The sequence below is a fragment of the Emys orbicularis genome, chromosome 4 (genome assembly GCF_028017835.1).
Source record: "Emys orbicularis isolate rEmyOrb1 chromosome 4, rEmyOrb1.hap1, whole genome shotgun sequence".
NCBI lineage: Eukaryota > Metazoa > Chordata > Testudines > Emydidae > Emys > Emys orbicularis.
This window is the reverse complement of record NC_088686.1, coordinates 118520316-118540543: the sequence shown is the minus strand read 5'-3', so window position 1 is coordinate 118540543 and position 20228 is coordinate 118520316. Positions and strand designations below refer to the sequence as shown.

Below are 20228 nucleotides of genomic sequence, written 5' to 3'. Positions count from 1 at the left end.
TTCACTAAGTGGCAATTATACATCACTAATTTGGACCAAAAAATGAATAAAGATTGTTAAATCTGTTCTTAATTTATTAAAATTTTCACGTGAGAGTACAACAATGCAAGATTCACAGCAGAAGGCCATGTGTGAAATAAAAATAATTCAGAACCCTAGAGTTGCCTAACAAAGGCATAAAAACAATGAATTCATGAGGTTTTCTGATATCTGTAATGGATACTAGTCAGAACTGCATTGGATATTTATTTATTTAAGAAAATAATGCATCCTACTGGGGAAGAAAAATGATTTTTTTGGATCTATAGCCTTATTGGAAATGGCCTACAGGTCTGCAGTGTGATTCTGATCCAACTTATCTTCATAGCCTCCTGACATTTAGAAATGTTGCATGGTTTAGGTAAATGTGTGGAACCATTAAATGTCTTTGTTTGAGAAAAGCTTTTTCTTGATCCTGGGGTAAAACAACCTGCCACGATTAATAATAACCTAATCTGAGAAACATTAATCCAAAATATAGATTACTAGTGTTGTGAGGTCAGAGCCTCCAGCAGGTTTTCTTACAAGTTTTCTCTAGGTCAGTCTAAATTTTTAAGCCAGGTAGAATATTGGATTATTAACTTTCTTTGATATAGATATGCCCCATTCCTTTTAAAACTGTATATCCAACAGAATTCCAGTCAAAGTGGGGCCAGCAAAGTTTAATGCTGAACCGTCTCATGTTCAGTTTAAGTTTCTTGAATTAACTGCAAGACTCCTAGCTCTTCTGTAGTAGATCCCCTTGAGTCTGACAACTGCAAGTCTCTCACAAATGGGGGTCTGATCTCTCCAGGTACACTAACTGGTCTGACATAAGCTCTAATTAAAATAGCACTTTTAAGCAAGTTTGCTGTTGTAAGTTCATTGAAATAACTAATCGTAAAGATCTCCAATTTTTCATGATTATGGTATCCCTTCCATCAAAAATAAAGACTTTCTTACATTATTACTTTGGGGCCTTTAACACAATTCTTATTTTGAAAATCTTAAATAGTTAAGGAAAGTGAACCCAGCCTCTGTCTTCTTATACAGCATAAGTCGGAAATTGGCTACAGTGAGTAACTTAGTGTTTCTGTAGCTGTTGTGATTCACTCATGTCTTATTTAGGCTGGTTTATTTATTTTGACTTTTTAAAAATAATTTTAGAATCATAGTATCATAGAATCCTAGAAGATTAGAGTTGGAAGAGACCTCAGGAGGTGATCTAGTCCAACCCCCTGTTGCTCAAAGCAGGACGAACCCCCAACTAAATCATCCCAGCCAGGGCTTTGTCAAGCCGGGCCTTAAAAACCTCTAAGGAGATTCCACCACCTCCCTACGTAACCTATTCCAGTGCTTCACCACCCTCCTAGTGAAATAGTTTTTCCTAATATCCAACCTAGACTTTCCCCATTGCAACTTGAAACCATTGCTCCTTGTTCTGTCATCTGCCACCACTGAGAACAGCCTAGCTCCATCCTCTTTGGAACCCCCCCTTCAGGTAGTTGAAGGCTGCTATCAAATCTCCCCTCACTCTTTTCTTCTGCAGACTAAATAAGCCCAGTTTCCTCAACCTCTCCTCGTAAATCATGTGCCCCAGCCCCCTAATAATTTTCATTGCGCTCTGCTGGACTCTCTCCGATATATCCACACTTTTTCTGTAGTGGGGGGCCCAAAACTGGACGCAGTACTCCAGATGTGGCCTCACCAGTGCCGAATAGAGGGGAATAATCACTTCCCTCGATCTGCTGGCAACGCTCCTACTAACGTAGCCCAATATGCCGTTAGCCTTTTTGGCAACAAGGGCACACTGTTGACTCACATCCAGCTTCTCATCCACTGTAATCCCCAGGTCCTTTTCTGCAGAACTGCTGCTTAGCCAGTTGGTCCCCAGCCTGTAGCAGTGCATGGGATTCTTCCTTCCTAAGTGCTGGATCTGCACTTGTCCTTGTTGAACCTCATCAAATTTCTTTTGGCCCAATCCTCCAATTTGTCTATGTCACTCTGGACCCTATCCCTACTCTCCAGCATATCTACCTCTCCCCCCAGTGTAGTGGATAAGGTCTATATTTTTAAGCTTTTCTAATTTTTTTTATCAATTTCAGTTTTCACAGTTGTGCAAAATGGTGGGTTTTAAGCATTCTTTTCCAATTTTCTCTTTAAATTTTCACAGTTTTGGTAAATTATGAAGGGTTGGACAAGGGGGAATCAGACAATTGAATGAAAAATACTGAGCTTCAAAAAGATGAAACTTTGTAACCGTTAGAACACAAATTATCACCATCACATGTCTAAATATAAAACATAAATATCCTTAAATTCAGCTCCAAATTCTCAGGAGCATTTTTCTTAATTTGCCTATCTGTAAATTTTGATTATTAATAGAAATATTTGTTCATTGGTTTGTTTGTGTATGATGAAATTGCAGTTTACTGACATTTACTGATTTAAAAAAAAGAAATCTAATCCTTCCAAGCCTATTCTTATGATGATAGTGATTGTTAGTAGGCCATACTGACTTTTTTTAGCTCAATAAATTGGTTAATATACTAGATTTCTATGGAGAAAAGGTATGCATTTAAAGATTAATTTGTGTATCCTAATGGTAAATTGCTCCATTCATGAGACATGAAAAATCTCAAGAAGAAAGACATTAGAACTGGTAGTGAATACACAATGGGTACTTGTGAACAACACTAGTAGCTTCTAATTTTTCTTCTCAAACTGTAAAAACTGTTTTGCTACTGTCTTTGATAACTACTAGAGAAAAACTTCAGATACTGGTCTTTTAATCTAGTACTTACTTGAGCCTACTGTCTGTGTTAAATGAAGAGCTTGATCAGAATCCTGAAGTGTTTTTTGCAGATATGCCTAAATTTGGTTTCAAGCTCATTCAGTTAGCTGGAATTTTGACTTGAGGATTTAAGTGTTTACTTCGGTTTGATTTTATTTCTGTGTTTTAGTTACCTATTATTTACAGATTTACTAGTTAAAATTTAAGAAACTTGAAGTTGAAACAAAAGTGATTGGGATTGTGTTTAATCCTGAACAGATGGTTTTGGTAGACTAGAAAGCAAGATCAGATGACATGATTTACTCAGTTCCATATTATAATGCCTAATTGAGGCCTAAAACAATTTTTCAAGTGAAAAATATACTATATGCACAATCCACACAATAATTTATAAGTAATTTGCAGTTTACTGTTGAATTGTTCCAAGGATTCATTTGGTTACTTAAGTTGTTTAAAACAAGTAGTATTCCATTCCCCTGTGGGGTCGTGAATTCAAAAACATTGCATAGAAAAATCTTGCTGTTTTATTTTTACACTTCTATAATTCTTTCTTTGATCTCAGATTATGGGTAGTTTTTAGGGGGTGAAACTGATTTGTTGTTATGCGTGAATTGAATGTCAAAGGTATTCTTTTTTAGGCTGTCATATTTATTTTAGAAAGTGGATCATTTGTTTCAAAATAACAAATAAAAGAATTGGTCCCTTTTCTCTATGCCAGTGGTTTTCAACCTTTTTTCATTTGCTGACCCTTAAAGTTTGAATGGAGGTGCTGGACCCCTTTGGAAGTTCAACCTGTGGTCTGTTGGCTCCTGCTGTAAAAATCATAGACTGAAAATTGATTGAACAAAATTCAGCTATAAACTTTGCATGTTCTCGGCACGGCATTTGACACCGAGTGAGAGAGGGCGCTAAACTGTGGGCTTCTCCAGTAATGACAACACTTCTGGGGTTTGACCTGTAGGTGGGGGTATTCACATACCTTTGATCAGATAAACGGAACACCTTTTCTTGGATCTGAAACTTTATTTTCATAGTCACCTTTCGCGGACCCCTTAGCAGGGCCTTAACCAGAGCGGAATAGCTGCCCAGGGTGCAAAATCATGGAGGTGAAAAAATGGGGTGGGAAAATAATGAAAAATGGCAGGGGGCGCAAATGTGCTTGCTCACCTCGGACACTAAAATGCCTAGTTTTGGCTCTCCCCCTTAGACACAGTCTGTGGACCCCCACAGGTCCGCAGACCACAGGGTGAAAACAACTGCGCTATACAGTGTTTTAGTTTTCGTAGAAAGCATTACTAAGCCTGATCTTAGTAAAGTTACCAGGTTCTGAGAATAAATTAGGAGTTGTGGGCACTCAGCACTTCTGAGGATCAAGACCCTGATGTGTAACTGTAAAAATGTGGGTTTTTGGGTTTTTTTAAATCTGTTTTTTCCCCCTTGTTAAATCGTCTCCAGATTTATGGGCACATAACAATTGCTATATTGGACACTGGTGAGGCAAGACAGGGGCTGACTCCAGCAGTGGCCAGTGCTTCAGTGGAAAGCAAATTCAGCTTCCACCCTCAAAAGCAGTGTTCTTATTCAGCTGTGTAGTGCTGTAACTGGGTAAAAGGTGTTTTGATTCACAGTGGATGACTACTACACTTAATTGGTAGAATTGTTAATAAGCTCACCTTCATGGAAGAACTTCCTTATTAACCGGAATAATTTCATATTGTATCTAAATGGTAAGATACAGTTTTGTTCCTGTGTTGTCCTATTTGGCCAGTTTGGACCTATTAAGTAGCATCCACTGAAGGAACTCTAGAGTTCTAGTTTTGCTAGATGTTAAAGATGGAATTATTCACCAAAGGTGTCAAACACTAATGTAATGATTGGTGACATGCAAATATAATGTTAGTGGATGAAATATATGCATTTACAGTTGAAATAGTGTTTGCTGGGCTACAAATCTTCTAGTTCATCTTTTTGTGATGAAATTAATGACCTTGCATAATAATTCTAATCTACACAAAGCCTTTTGTTTAATTAAATAGGTGTCTAAACTTTTTTGTCTAGGTTACTACCTGCCACATTCATTCATCCAGCAATGACGAAATTGACTTTAAAGAAACTGTTTTTTCACAGGATTCTTCTTTGCAGCAAGTGAGTTAAATTCATTTAACAGTGTTGTTCACAGGTGTGCCTTCTTTGTAAAAGTAGCTTTTCTGTGGGATTTTTGTCTTTGGGGATGGGTGGTTGCATTTGATGCAAAACACCATTTGAAGAATTTGGTGGTGAAACTGGAAAGTGTATAAAAAAATGTAGGCAGTGTGCAGTTTAAAGTTCTATACGTATTTATAGTTTGCTAATTGACAATGTTACAGGATTTAATATGGTAATGCCACACAAGTGAGTGGTGTTTTTCAGAGCACCAACTAACTGTATAGTGGTCTACTTGAGTTAGCACTTTCATTTAGAAAATAGTTTTTGGAAGCACTTTTAGTACTTTGCCATTTTTGATGGGTGAAGGGTGACAGCTATTCTGTACTAGCATCATTCCATTTGCAATGTACGTCTTCTTTATTCCTCTGTTGGCACTGGAGGAAAGTGAAAGCTGTCAAAATCTGAATACAGTGTACATTGATTTAGATCTCCAATCCTGAAGGTGCTATAGATTCAAGTTACTAAACAAAAGTTATTTAAATTGCTGCTTGTACCATTAGCTGTTTGTAACTGCCTCAACCCAAGTACTACAATCTGTAGTTCTTAAAGTTTATATACCTTTATCATTTATATAAAGTGCAGTTGTTCCAAAAGTTTGGTTGAGGTTTTTGTTAATTTTAGAAACTATAGTTAACTTTTTCATGTCTGATATTTCAGTGATTTATTGCATCTTAGTTGCACCAATCTAGATGTGATGGGGTTGGTGTCTTCAGCAAGGTAGCAGCTTCTGTAGGAATGTGGAATCTTTTAGAAAACCCTTCATAGTCTTCAAGCACCATCTTCTGACTGTGTTCTTCAGTGTGAGCTCTGCCTAGACTGTCACAGCAACTGCATGTGTTTAGGTAGTTAATCCAACAGAGAACTGCAGATGGACCACTGCTGTTGCATGCCATATGGGGTAATGGTGGAACACGATATTTTTAGTGTCTTAGCAGAGTTTGTCATGAGGCTTGACAATAGAATAGAGAACTGTACCTTGATATTGTCTTCTGTAGAAAACTGAGTATGACGTGAAAGACAGTAGACTGGAGACACCATTGTGAGGAAGAGCAGATCAGTTTTCCAGAATAAGTGGAGGCACTGTAATGTCTAGCGCACTGGTAGTCTTTTCCTTCCACTCTTCTGATCTTCTGGGAACCTATTAACCTTTCTTAGGTGGGTTTGCTTTGTTTGCCAGATTTACTGAGGCCCAGACTAAAACAGGCAGCCTCCAGCTTTCTTTTCTTCAGCTTCCTTACTAAGTCCCATTCTAATGTTCGATTTCTCTCTAATGAAGAATCCTCAGTCCAGAAGTGTCTTCATTCTGTCGATCTCTGATCAGTGGAATGCCTCAGTCAGTTCAGTCGTCAGAAATAATTTTTAAACTCTATCATTTTGAAAGAAACTTTCATTATCTCATTCTCAGGACAGTTTTTTTGAAAGACCTTCCTTACTTTAAATATTGGGGGAGAGTCTGCTGCCTCATAACTGGAAATTGGTTCTCCCAATTCACAAAGCATGCGGCAGGAAAGAATTTGTAATGCACACACAAGTAATCACAAACATTGAGCTCTTTGGGCAAAATTTAAGACTCCATCTAATCTAGTGCTGGTAAGAGTGGGAGTGATACTGTAGACCAGCTGCTGGCATTTTTACTATTGTGTTGTCTGGACCTGCTGTGAGCAACGTTAGATGACATAGTGGTAAAAATTCTGACAACCAGCCAGTGTACACTAATGCTCCTACAATTGCTAGCACCAGAGGAGCTGTGCTGACGCTTGTGCAGTATCATGAGATCTCCAGAAAGTTGCTGCTATAGGCACAGTTAAGGAATAAATGCAAGTCTGCATAACTGAATATGAAAAGTGGTGTTTTCCTTTTAATGGAAATCTCTCCAAATTTATCTTCAAAGACCCAAGTAAAATCTCAGGCTGCCCTAGAGGATAACACCTAAAGTAGATTTGATCATGATGACTCAGGCAAAAGGGATCTTTTGGAAATTTTCTTTACGGGCCCTGGATAAGAAATTAATGCTTACAATCACTTAGGTGACTTTTTTTTTTTACTTGCCAACCGTTTTTAACTGTATTTACACAGCCTGTGCAGGCAAAAGGTTTTTCTTTATTGGCTAGAGAAATCCATTCCTTTTTATAAAGTAAATCTTCAGACATGTTTCATAACTTTTCACACCTGACTTCTAACTTAATTTATGATGCCATAAAGATGTTAAGCCTGCTCTGCTACCTTTTTAAGCATTTTCAAAGGTAAAATTGACACACACCCCCTTGCTTGAGGAGCTTTGTTTAGGGAAGTTCATGACAAACCCTAGAGATGGTACCGCCAAGAAGGGTCTCATGCTGTAAATCTTTCTGCAGATCCCTTTATTTTAAGGGCAACAAGCAGAAGTATATCAGCGATTCCATTCATTTTCCACTTTGCAAAACTTGTATCTGCCTTTGGCCTGTCAAACTGTAAGCAGGTTCTGACTCTTGGCTGACTATCTCTTGGAACGCTTCTCTAGCGTGCTCTTTCCCACTATTAGGATTTAAAAGATACTGTCACTAGGATGACGTATATATTTGATAAAACAGAAGTTGCTGCCTGCACTTATTTCACTTGAAAACTGATAGAATTTTAAAAATCTAATTGACTTTTCACCATTAATTTAGTTTGTTCTTTCATCATTCCATTTATCATTAACATAACACCTTTATGAATGTCTTCTCATCCACATGTATTCAGTAATAAGTTCTCTTCATCCATAGCTATCAAAGTATTTTACAGAGGAAGTGTTTAGTGCCTTTCTACAACCCAATAATGCTTTATATGGACAGTCAGCGCAGGAAGAACAAAGGTCTAATATTACTAGGCCAGCCATATGTTTTGCCCAACGTAGTGCTGTTTACTGTAAAAGACTTGAGGGATTGATTGGCACTTGTGAATGTTTCAGGTCAAAATTCTACCTGAAACACATGCAAAAAGGCTTCTGCAGTGGCTGCTTGGATGGAGGTTCCCCTTATTCACTCCCAATCCCAGGAGTGTGGAAAGCTGCCATTGTATCCCTCTCCTTCCTCAACACTGCCCTGTTTTATCTTCCTCCAAGCTCCTCCATAATTTTCTGTCCCCAACCCAATCCTGCATTTTTTCCCCTCTGCCATCACCTATTCCTCTATACCTTACCTTCTCAGCACCTTGCTCACCTGCTCCTTTTTAGGCCATCTCTGGCTTCCCATATTCCCACGTCCTGTCTAGCTGACTAACCATACAGTCCAGAGAGTGGCTATCTTCCCTGAGGGTAACCTGGGTTCAGTTTCATTAAAAACAATGAGTTTGCAGTCTCCCTTCAACATGCAAAGTCTGTAGAGAATGGTGACTGTTTTGGCAGAGAGCAGTTTGGCTTCAGCCCCACTGAAAATAATAATTATTTTAAATAAGGGAAATTTCACAAGTTTTAAAGCCAGTAATCTGAGGTCTGTTGAGACTTTATTTAAAAACAAAAAGAACCTTAAACCCCCCAAATCTCATGAGATTTGTGATAAAATTGTGAGAGTTGGCAACATTAAATTTAGATGTGTGGTATGTCTGCATTAACTCTTTTGGTTTCCACTTGTGTTTTCTTTTGGGTAATCGAGAGATACTGTTAGTTAGATCTTATAGTTGAGATTGATAACTTCTTACCCACACATTTTTTCTATTATAACAATGCCCTGCTCTCCCCTCTTCCATGAGTCATGTGGTTTAAAAGTTTCATGTTGACAAGGTTGAAGGCAGCTTTTCTCCTGTACCTAATAAGCTGTCCTGTCACACAGTGTGTCCTGGGAAATGCATTTGGAAAGGTGGTATTTAAGACCCCATGTACAGTGAAGATTAACTTTCCTATTAGAGCTGCTACCAAGCTGGCATCAAAGCCATCAAATGTGGGTCAGTGTATATTCAGTGGCTGAGATAATTTATAGATTTAAAACAAATTAACTTTTTATAATCCCCTGTGTTTAGATTAACAAAATTTATTTCTGGAGCAAAATGGGCAAATAGTATGCAGAGTATTATTAGAATCTTTATATCACTGTCGTTGGTCCTGGGATTGCCAGGCCTTTTCTGATGATCAGATGCAACAAGTGACGTCCAATTTTATTGACCAGTTTGGCTTCAACGATGAGAAGTTTGCCGATCAAGATGACATCGGGAAGTGAGTATGACTTTATGATGGTTTTAACTTGGGATTTTCTTCTTTATTGCATCATTTCACATTTGACTGTGTCCCAGTGATTAATTGCAGCCTTGACTGATGCCGAGCTGTCTGCATTTGGCCTTGTTTATCAGCACTAACGTGGTCAGTTCTTATACTGAGTGCTCCAGGAAGAGCAGATTAGCTTCCCTGTGCAATTTTTCAGAGCAATACTATTTCTTTCCTCCCCCCAACCCACAGTAGCTACATAAGAGAACACATTGATTGTGACTATATAACTAGACTTCTTAATATCAGACTTAACCTATGGATCTGTTCTCTTATTCACAAGACCATTGGCACATGGCTCTGGTGTGGGCAGAATTCATAGGTGGGATAGTTTTTAGGCATAGGAGATAGACATGGGGTATATTCTACACCATGGTGCATAGCATAAATTAACTTTTCCTGGCAAAGTTGGCAGGAGCAACACATCCATGAGTGTTCTTTTCTGTAGGGGACAGTAAGGAAGGGCTTCATAAATCTATCTGTGTTCGAGAGCAAAGCAGTTCAGAGTTACATTTCTACAGTTAGGGTAAGTGAAGAACTTAAAAATAGGAATAGTTTTAGTCCAGGTAAAACACAACCCAAGAATCTTTAGGATGATCCCTATTTCTTAGAAAAAAGTAAAATGGACCATGCTTTTGAGAATCCCTCTTGAAAAATGGAGTGAATTGGAGCTGGTGATAAGTGTTAGTTTCTATCTAATCCCCAAATTTTATTATATTGAATTAAGTGTGCATGGCGCAAAGTATCCTTTTTAAAACAAATTTGAAAAGAATCCAAGACAGAAGTTAAATATTAAAGGCAGATTAGTGTTGTCATACTGATTATTGATACTATTTTGTAGGACAAGCTACAGTAAGGTATGGGAAACTAATTGAGGTTGACTCCTGCCTTCTCAACAGGGAAGGGAATTGTATATGAAACCTCTGAGTGTAGAGATGAAGATTCACTTTCAGGAGGTGGGATTCTGTAGAAAACAGGTCAATTTAAATTAGTTAAATATACTTGGGTAGCAGTATTATTGGTATACACCTGCCATAGGAGCTAGCATACTATACTGCTTGGGTGAGTCTGTCAAGAAGATGACACATAATTAACAAGATGCTTTTATAAATATAATGCAGATCCCTTGAGGTGTGCACTCTGTCTAGATGTTATGCCTCTAGCTACCACTTATGAATTTGGTCCCTGATATCGCCCATCAGAAACCACACGGCTCTCATAAAAAAAAATCATATATATGAGTAACTTCATTGCTTGGAATCTTACCTACTTTCTCGCTGTAAATGCTGGCTATTCTTTAGTTACTTGCATGGTGGTTCAGTTATGTGATTCTAGTCCTTTTATGTAAAAGGAATATTGTTAAAATTGTTGGGCCTAAAAATTGATCTGCTTTGACTTTGAAGGTCATATCTAACGAACTGTAAATGCTGTTTCTCTTCTACCCCCTCCTCCAACAGATCTTTAATGCAGTGAGGATTTAGGGGAAGATTAACAAATGCACAGCTAACTTTAAACTCACTCATATACATGCTTAAAGAGAGAATACCTGTGAATTGTCCTGAAAGGCTGGCAGACTTTCCCCCCTATTTCACACCTGCAGGAAGGGTATTTTAGACATGAGGAATACTGAATGTTTGCAGTCCTTAAGATGAAACTCTGCAGGTGGGCTCACTGTGGAGAGGTCAGTTTTTAGGCCTAAAGGGACAATAAATGTTAGTTTTTGAACTTAGTATTTCACGTGTGAAATTGTTTTCCTTGCTGTTCACTAGTCAGTAAGAAAAGGGTCATCAGGTTTTTTTGCTTAGGAAATAAGTTTACAATTAATTTTGACACTTTACATTTAGGGTCCAGTCTTGCAAAAGAATCTGCCTTGGTGGACCATTATGTCTTCAGAATCTCCCTGAAGTCAGTGGGCAGGTGTAAAATCTGCCTGCATAGATCTCTTTGATGGACTTAGGGCCTTAATTGACAACTCATTTTTAAAAATTTATTCTGTCAGTTTGGTAGACATTCCTTGGAACTGTGTATTCACTATTTTTCTATTGTAAAAAGAGAAAAAGAAATTGAGATGTGTGGTGTTTGACCACATGATATGCATTTAGTTAGTTTATTTGGATTTATTTTGTCCATGTATCTGATAAAAGGTAGCCATTTTTTATATTATTGGCTTAACTGTCTTGTAAGATTTTGTGCATGGAAAACATCCCATGATTTGATAAATTGTTTAACTGAATGATAGTAGGAGGCATGTTTCTCTTAAACACAAAAGTTAAAACTATTTTCTTGTTGTGTGGGAAATTGCTACTTAAGTTTTATAGTTTCAGGTCCTCTTAGTATTCTTGCGCAGTAGAGTTCAGAATGGGAAATGTCTCTTTATTTGTTGTGTAAATTGCAGCATCTTTTTTTGCTTTTAGTGCATAAATCTGTACTTTTTTTGGCAGTGTGTCTTTTTTGATCGAGTGTCAGACATCAACTTTACCCTCAATACAAATGAAAGTGTGAGTATACATTCCTGCTGCTATCATGACTTTTGTCCTTGAGAGAGTGGACTGCTAAACAAATAATAAAACTTTAAAACTTCTACTTGTCTTCAACCTGTAGGATGGTGGTGGGTCAAATGATTCTTTTCAGTATTATCTTTGAGGAATAGCTCATCCACCCACTTTCTTGTAATGACATAAAGCCTCTGTGTCATTGGGAAACTTGATCACTGCTTTCTATATCAGCTTCTGAGCAGAGCCATTTTCACTTTAAGGTATGACCAGATACAAGTGCTTCTGTTAGCCGGCTCTAAAGGAAATGCAGTAAAAAGCTGCCTGTTTGCTGTGGTAGAGGTGCCTCAGAGCTTGTCTGCACAGTGCAGCATAGCATACTAGAGGGGTGTGTGTCAATGTGTTATGTTCTAACTGGCCCGTGTAGATCCATGCTGGCATGCTCTAGGACAGAAGTGCTCAAACTTTTCCAGATGCTCTGCCCTGTCTGCGCCCCCCCCCTCCGCATTACTGCCCAGTCAAGGCTTCCTCAGCAGCAGAGCTTGGACTGAAGGCAGAGCTGCGGGAGGAGCTGGGGTTAGAGGCGGCGCTGGTCTGGGGATGGAGAGGGAATGAGGGCAGAGCTGGGCTGGGCCGGAGCAGGGTGTGGAGTGGAGCTGTGGGTGAGAGCAGAGCTGGGCCTGGAGGTGGAGCAGGACTGTGGTCTGAACAGGGTTGGAGACTGATCTGATCTGGGGGTGGAGCAGGGCTGGAAGCATGGCATTCCCTTCCCATTGTTGGCCAAATAGGGCCCGTTCTCCCCGGAGCTTACCCAATTACACCAAGGAGGCACGGAGAGACAGGAAGATGGGTACCAAGTTCTTTATTGATCGATCAGCTGAGCGGGCGCTCTCATCGGCTCATGCCAGAGGAGAGACACACCTTACATGGCCGAACAGGCCCTTTTTATAATCAGTAACAAACAACTTAGCCTTCATCCTTTTGCGTCATTACGCTGACCTATGGATAGATAATAGGGTACACAAGATACATATATTACTTTTGGGGAGGGGGATACAAAAGACATCTGTGGCGGATACATTTGTCATTTTGAAGGGAAAACAAGGTACATTTGCTGACCCTTTGCACTAAAAACCTTGAGGAGATATGGGGAAGCAGCTGCATATACTTGTGAGCCAAGTGAGCCAATTAAATTGATTGGGAAATAGCTAACATGATTAAATGCATGTCCTTAGTTCCACTTAGGTCTTTAGGCCTTTTCCATCAGATCTTTAGGCCTTTTCTATCAGATTTCCCCCCTTAAAAGCATTTTAAGAGCCTTATACCCTTTGTTCTTCAATTCCTACTGGCTGGTATAATATCATCATCTGTTGATATGTAACCTGACTAGCCAGCCTTCGGACTGCCGCAACCAAGCAAGGGGTAAAGCAAGCGAGAGTTAATAGGGTGGTAACAAAGAATATAAAAAGGAGAAAACCTTTTCGTAGCCATCCCAATTGTGGCAGCCAGGAGGTAAACCAATCTGTGTCCCACCCACCCCAGGTCTGTACTGGCTGGGCTATCTTTTTCATTTATCTCTCCTGGACCGCCGCATACCCAACAATTGGTAAGGTTAAAGGAATCTGCTATTATTTCCCCTAATTGCAAAAACCTGTTTTTCCCAACCATATGAATAACTGAATATGCATAACAAAAATACAAAGGATAACCTCATTGTCCCTTTCTCTTAAACAGTCCCTTTAGTCCCTCTAGTCCTTGCTACTCCCAGGTGGAGTCTTCACCTGTGCCACCCCGGGCTTCTGGAGCCGGGGTGGACAGAGGGCTGTTGTCCTCTTCGATTGTGTTACCCTCCGGGTTTGGATTCAGAAACCGCTTTACTCGTGTATGATGTGTCCACTTGTTGCTCCCGAGAACCTTCACAGCGGCCTGGCTGATGAGCGATACAGTGTGCGGGCCGTCCCACCGTGGCGTAAGGGGATCACGCTTCCACTTTTTGATGAGGACTTGATCACCGATCTGGAATGAATGCACGGGTTGATCCAAGGGAAGGGTCTGGAAAGGCGCCGTGTATCGATGTAGCTGTAACAAAACAGATTGTAGCGCAGAAACCTGCTTCCACAAGGAATCATTCCCTACTTCCCAGTTTACATCCTCTCGGTACCCCGGGATGAGTACTCGGGGAGGGAACCCAAAGACCAGCTCAAAGGGTGAAAGTTTCAGGCCCTTACGCGGGGCCCTCCGAATGCGGGTAAGGGCAAGTGGCAGAGCATCAGGCCACTTTAAACCGGACTCCATACATAGTTTAGTGAGAGTATCTTTGAGAGTTCTATTCATTCTCTCTACTTGGCCCGAGCTCTGCGGTCTCCAAGGTGTATGCAATTTCCATTGGATACCGAGGGCCCGCGACACCTGCTGAACCACCTGGGAGATAAAATGGCTTCCCCGGTCTGACTCAATTACTTCGGGGAGATGGAAGCGGGGGAGTATTTCATGTAACAGGGCTTTGGTGACTGCCCGTGCCTGACAATGCCGTGTAGGGTAACACTCTACCCACCCAGTAAGTTGGTCAATAAAAACAAGCAAATACTTATAGCCCCTACAAGGGGGGACTTCAGCAAAGTCCACCTGCCACCTTTGAAAAGGATAGGCAGCCCAGGGCCGGCCTCCCATTGGGGCGGGGGGGCCGCATCCCTTTTGGTTTGTTTGCTGACAAACAGAACAGTTATTAACAATTCTTTGGGCTTCCATATGTATACCCAATCCCCTAAGGGACCGGGTAGCCAAATCGACCATAGCTCCTGATCCCAAATGTCCCTCCTTTGCCCATCCACAACAGTACTACTTCCACCTGTATACCATTCCAAGTCAGCATTTGGGAGTGGCTGATCTTTTAGATCTGGGCAGCTAGAATACTGAACATCTATGATTTCTAAACAGTCATGTTCCGCTCCCTTAACACATTCATACAGAGGTTTAGCCCACAGTCCAAACTCTGGAATCCATATTCTGCAAAAACCTGCCATGCCCAGGAATGCCCTAAGCCGTTTACGGTTGCTGGGGATGGGAACTTGGCAGATAGCCTCCTTCCTTTCGTTTGAGAGCTGTCTCTCTCCCTGCCTGATGTGAAATCCCAGATATTGAACCTCTGTAAGAGCAATTTGGGCTTTGCTTTGAGATACCCTGTATCCTCGCAGTTCAATAAAGTTTAGGAGACTCACAATAGCTCTGAGACAAGGGATTAGACCCACAGCAGCAATTAACAAGTCATCTACATATTGCAGCAGGAGGGCTCTGTCTGAATTATCCCACTCCTCCAAGTCTCTGGCCAAAGCCTGTCCGAACAGAGTGGGGGAATTTTTAAATCCCTGGGCCAATACGGTCCAGCAAAGCTGCTTTTTAACCCTTCTGTTGTCTTCATTATGCCTTGCAGTATTTTGCAGACCTCACAGTTGCTTGGGCACATTCAGGCCCCCCTTTCTCTTGGTGGTCAGCCAAGTCTTAGCTGTGAACACTGTCCTTGGATGAGCCTGCTAGCTGTATTTTCCTCTCAGTTAACTCATTCCATGCTTTTTCCTCTTCTCGGCCTCTTCTAACTTCCAAAGGAACCTTCCACTCTTCACTCATACACCTTTTCTCCAACCATCAACACATACACATTGCCATTATACACCTTTCCAGTAACATAACTTCTGTACAGAGCCTTGAAGCAACAAACCAGGATGAGCACACTCACTTCTGAGGATTCCACTCTGTACAACCTCTGGTGTCCAATAGCTTTCCCTTTTAAACCTTAAATGCCTTCCCCGTCTTCCTCCTTAGAATCAATAGCCACCAGCTCCGCCGCCTGGGCAGATAAATTGGGGCTAAGCTTAAACTTGTACACCTCTCCACTCTTAACTACGACGGCTGCTCCTGTAAACCGCTTCCCATCTACTACATAACTAGATCCATCAACGTATCCTTCGATATCGGGATTGGGCCAGGGCAAATCTGAGAGATCAGGGCGAGGTTTAGTCTCTTGTTGCAAAACTTCAATACAATCATGAGTGGGGCGGGTCCTACAGGGAACTTAGGGATCAGGCAGTAAGGTAGCCGGGTTGAGGGAACTAACTGTTTTGAAAGTCAGGTTAGGGGCCAACAAAAGCCCCACCTCATATCTAATATGCCGACTGGGATTTAGATGCTTTTCCCCGGCTCCTGTTCCCAGTATCTGGGGTATCCCATGGGGCACCACAACCTCAGTATCCCCTCCCAAGGTTAATTTCTCAGCCTCCTGCACAAGGAGAGCGGTCGCAGCCACGGCTCGCAAACAAACCGGCCAGCCTTTGGCAACCGGGTCCAATACCTTTGAGTAGTAACCTACAGGTCGCCAGGTCGGTCCCGACCTTTGGCACAGGACTCCAGATGCCACCCCTCCCCTCTCGTGAACGTATAGGGTGAACGGCTTCCGGGAATCCGGGAGAGCTAAAGTGGGAGGCTGAACTAAGGCTTTTTTTTTTAAGCTCTTGAAATGCTTTTTCTGTTTCCTTGGTCCATGACCAATGGAGCAGACCCTCTTTAGTAAGGGACTCGTATAGTGGTCTGGCCTTCCCTCCGTAGTCAGGGATCCAAAGCCGGCAAAAAACGGTTAGTCCCAGGAAAGCTCTCAACTCTCTGGGACTTCGGGGCTGAGGGCTCTCGAGTATAACTTGGATCCTGTTTTTACCCAAGCTACGACGCCCCTGACAAAGATGATACCCAAGAAAAGTGACCTGCTGTCTAACCAATTGGGCTTTTTCCCTGGAAACCTTGTACCCCTGAGCCCCAAGAAAATTAAGGAGTTCTATAGTCTGCTCTCTACAAGCTGTTTCCGTCTCAGTACTTAAGAGCAGATCATCACAATACTGAACTATATTGCACGAGGGGTGTCTAGCCAGGAAAGGGGCAAGATCTCTTTTTAGCTGGCTACCAAAAATCTCGGGTGCACATGTAAGTCCCTGAGGGACAACAGTCCAGAGATACTGAGCCTTGTAATGGGTATCTGGGTCCTCCCATTCAAAGGCAAACAGTTTCTGAGACTCCTGATCAAGGGGTATAGAGAAGAAAGCATCTTTTAAATCTATCGCAGAGAACCAGCTGTGGCTCTTGGGGACTTGGCCCAAGATAGTATGAGGGTTTGGGACAACTGGATAGGGGGCCTCTATTAACTTATTAACCTGTCTTAGGTCCTGGACCAATCGATACTGCCCATTAGGCTTAGGCACTCCCATTATCGGAGTATTGTACGGGGAAGTGCCTTCCCTTAGCCAGCCGTACTGCAAAAACTTTTGAATCAGAGGCTTCAACCCGATCCGAGTGGTTAACTTAAGGGGGTATTGTCGAATTCGGACTGGGCGGCTTCCTTCCTTAAGGGAAATATGCACTGGTAGAGCGTTTCGAGCCCGAGCAAAGCCTCCCTTCTCAGCCCAGACCTTAGAGTTAACCCCCGACAGCTGGTCCCTCTCACCCTCCGGCTGCGCCGGGGGGGGGGGGGGGGGATTTTCAGCACTCAGAAGGGCCATTTGATAATTAGAGGTTTGTTGTTTAGGGAGCCTAACTTCCATAGTCCCATTATTATTGAACGAGATTTCCGCCTGTAATTTGGTAAGGACATTTCGTCCTAGCAGCGCAATGGGATAGGAAGGGCTACAAACGAATTGGTGGGATTTTGTTTCTATATCCTTCCCCCATGGTGTGTCGCTGGGGGCATTCGTTCTTCCAGTGTCCCTCCTCCTTACAGATAGCACATTGATTTCGTCCCAAACGGGGGCCCTTTCCCTTCCCCTTTGGTCCTGTTCGCCCCTTAGTCTTGCCCCCCTTTTCCTCACTTCCCTCCCTCAGGGCCATCGCCAGCATGCGGGCCCCCTTTTTCCGTTCCTCATCGTCTCTGCGATCATAAACCTTTAACGCAATCTCCAAGAGCTCCTCTATATTTTTCCTGTTCCAGCTTCATGAGTTCTCTCTGAATCTTTTGACGTTTCATTTCCAAAGACAGCTCATGGTCATAATCATAATTAACTTCTCCATTATCAGATCATTTTTACATAATACCATTCCATAATCAGCCTGGCGTCTAAACGCCTTCCAATTATTTAACATACATTCCAAGGGTGTCCCAGCATATCTGCCTTGTCCGGACCCCATTATGCTCGTGTTTAATTAAACCTGGTCACGGGTTCGACCGACCCCCCTTGCGATCAAGATATCCTGGTCACGGGGTTTCCCCTCGCAGGAGTCTCGGTGCGGCTAGAGTTGGTTTAAGTCCTAGACCTGGTTATCACAATTTTGGCTTCCAGCATACCAGGAATAAAAACAAGCCCTGGGGCTTTTCTACGTCCCAGTAATTGTCCAGTACGGCCCACGAACTAGTGAAGTTAGTGAAATTATTCATAAGCCGTTGTCTGGTTCAGTTATCACAACCACAAAACATTTGTTCAATGAACGTTACTTATTCGTTTAACAACACAGTAACAAGACATTCATAATACTGTCACAGCTTTTAACACTCATACACCCTTCCTGTGCACAGGCTGCCTAAGGGGCTTCCACTGTCCAACCCACACTTCGGGGGCGTTATTCCTCAAAACCCAGGAGGTAAACGCACTTACCGCCCGGAGTGGCTGCGTCCAGCAGTCGGACTTCCCCTTCTTCTGGTACCGTCTTGTCTCCGTGTCATTAGGAGTTCTCTATAGAGGGGGCGCAGCCGTCCCGGTCGATTGTGGCGACCCGGAGCTTGAGCAAACCAATAGCTCAAGGTGGCCACTCTCCGGAGTCGTCCTCGGCCGGCGGTCAGCGTCCCCTACAGGGAGAGAAGTCCCGGCGGAGTCGCCAATTTGTTGGCCAAATAGGGCCCGTTCTCCCCGGAGCTTACCCAATTACACCAAGGAGGCACGGAGAGACAGGAAGACGGGTACCAAGTTCTTTATTGATCGATCAGCTGAGCGGGCGCTCTCATCGGCTCATGCCAGAGGAGAGACACACCTTACATGGCCGAACAGGCCCTTTTTATAATCAGTAACAAACAACTTAGCCTTCATCCTTTTGCGTCATTACGCTGACCTATGGATAGATAATAGGGTACACAAGATACATATATTACTTTTGGGGAGGGGGATACAAAAGACATCTGTGGCGGATACATTTGTCATTTTGAAGGGAAAACAAGGTACATTTGCTGACCCTTTGCACTAAAAACCTTGAGGAGATATGGGGAAGCAGCTGCATATACTTGTGAGCCAAGTGAGCCAATTAAATTGATTGGGAAATAGCTAACATGATTAAATGCATGTCCTTAGTTCCACTTAGGTCTTTAGGCCTTTTCCATCAGATCTTTAGACCTTTTCTATCACCATCCCCCTTTCCCCCCAAATGTTTCTCTGTGCCCCACACTTTGAGAACCAGTCCTTTAGGAGTTCCATAAGTTAGTACACCCTAGGGAACTTCTAGAGCATGCCAACAGCATCTGTGTGGGACATTTACTGCGTAACATGTTGGTGTATTTTAGAAATCACACTGCTCTAGTGCATATTGCTGCACTGGGTAGACAAGCCCTCAGATTCAGGAATAGACTTGGATCTCATTCTCTGGGCCTGTGCTGTTTGCTTATTCAGTTTATAGTGTGTGGGTAGTAGCTGCTCAATCTTCTACCAAAATGCAAAGTATGGTCTTAGCCAGCAAGGTAAAAGGAATAAGGGGACAGAAGTGTAAAGATCTTTCCCCAGAAAATGTTTCTCTGGTGTGCTAACCTCTCCCTCCTTGAGTGTATGTGCCTCTCCCTTTAACCTCCCACCACTCCCCCCCAAAATCTGGAGCATTCTTTGGTGCAGTGAGCTGAGAGAGAATCCACAATGGGGAAAATGTCACCAAAACTTTGAGATGTCCTTTAGCTATGCCCAGGGAGTGAGCAGGAAATGGTAAAACAGGCACCCCTGTAAGTTTTCTGAACTGCCCTCATAGAAAACTTAGTCAAAGCTGATTAATCCAAATCTGGGTGCATATCTCATTCATGGGATATAGTGTGGGCTCCTTATATGCACCTTTATCCTTTTCTGAGACTATATTAAATTGTTTAACCATAGAAATAAGGTGGAGTAGTGTACAGTTTGTGAATGGTCTTTACCCCCGTTCATATTTTTGCTTTGTGTTCTGCTGTAGGGAAATCTTGCATTGTTTGAGGCATGCTGTAAGGAGAGAATACAGCAGTTTGATGATGGTGGTTCTGATGAAGAAGATATATGGGAAGAAAAACACATTGCGTTTACACCAGAATCCCAGAGACGATCCAGGTGAAGAGTGTTTGTTTTCCATCCAATTTGTACTACAGAAGAACCTCACTGTTCTCACTGAGTACATCTGTTGATGCAGATTCTTGACTGCTTGGAAGGCCTGCCTAACAAAGAGAATTCAGAGACAAATTGAGTAGTTGCTGCTGTTCTTGGATAACTTATTAGAGGCTGGGCCCAGCACCTGTCCCTTCCAATCTTCT

General features: G+C 42.1%; 1 pseudogene; it reads left to right on the top strand.

Annotated features, from left to right (window-relative positions):
- The window catches only part of LOC135877800 (serine/threonine-protein phosphatase 6 regulatory subunit 3-like), a 37467-nt pseudogene that overhangs the window by 3421 nt on the left and 13818 nt on the right, over positions 1 to 20228 (top strand).